The following is a 509-nucleotide window of genomic DNA, read 5'->3' as shown; positions in this document are numbered from 1 at the left end:
TGCTTGAGGCTCAGTTGAAATGATATCAGCTGTATTTTCCTCCATGCCTGGTCAGCTAAAGAAGTCAGTTTTAAGAAAACAATGATACAATTCAATGTGGGACAATCTTAATGTATCTGGGGATAACCAGGAGTTTTATGTTGAATTTTTGATGGAGTGGTGTTACCAACTGCTGTTATCTTTTCTGCTAGAATCTAGGTTCTGTGAAAGGCTTCTGTGGGCCTTCCTCCTTTCAGTTCTGTTCTGAGCGTTCCTAATAAAACTCAAATCTTCTCTCAAAAAGGAATTCTTATTCAAGAAGTCATCCTGTAGTGATTGAAAGGATAGTCTTTGAATAGATGACAGTGTTAGGGAGTAGATTTTATGAATGCAAGGTATAGGTTATGTTTAAGGACTTAAAAGCAACCAGTGATAGTAAGAGTTCCTTTTTTATGCTAAAAAAAATTGTTCCAGCTTTTTTTCTGTTCTCTTGTCTCAGCATAGCATGCAGATATATTTTTGTGATTTGT

The sequence above is a fragment of the Apaloderma vittatum genome, unplaced genomic scaffold (genome assembly GCF_000703405.1).
Source record: "Apaloderma vittatum isolate BGI_N311 unplaced genomic scaffold, ASM70340v1 scaffold4011, whole genome shotgun sequence".
Classification (NCBI taxonomy): domain Eukaryota; kingdom Metazoa; phylum Chordata; class Aves; order Trogoniformes; family Trogonidae; genus Apaloderma; species Apaloderma vittatum.
The sequence above is the reverse complement of the archived record's forward strand: the minus strand, read 5'-3'. Positions refer to the sequence as shown.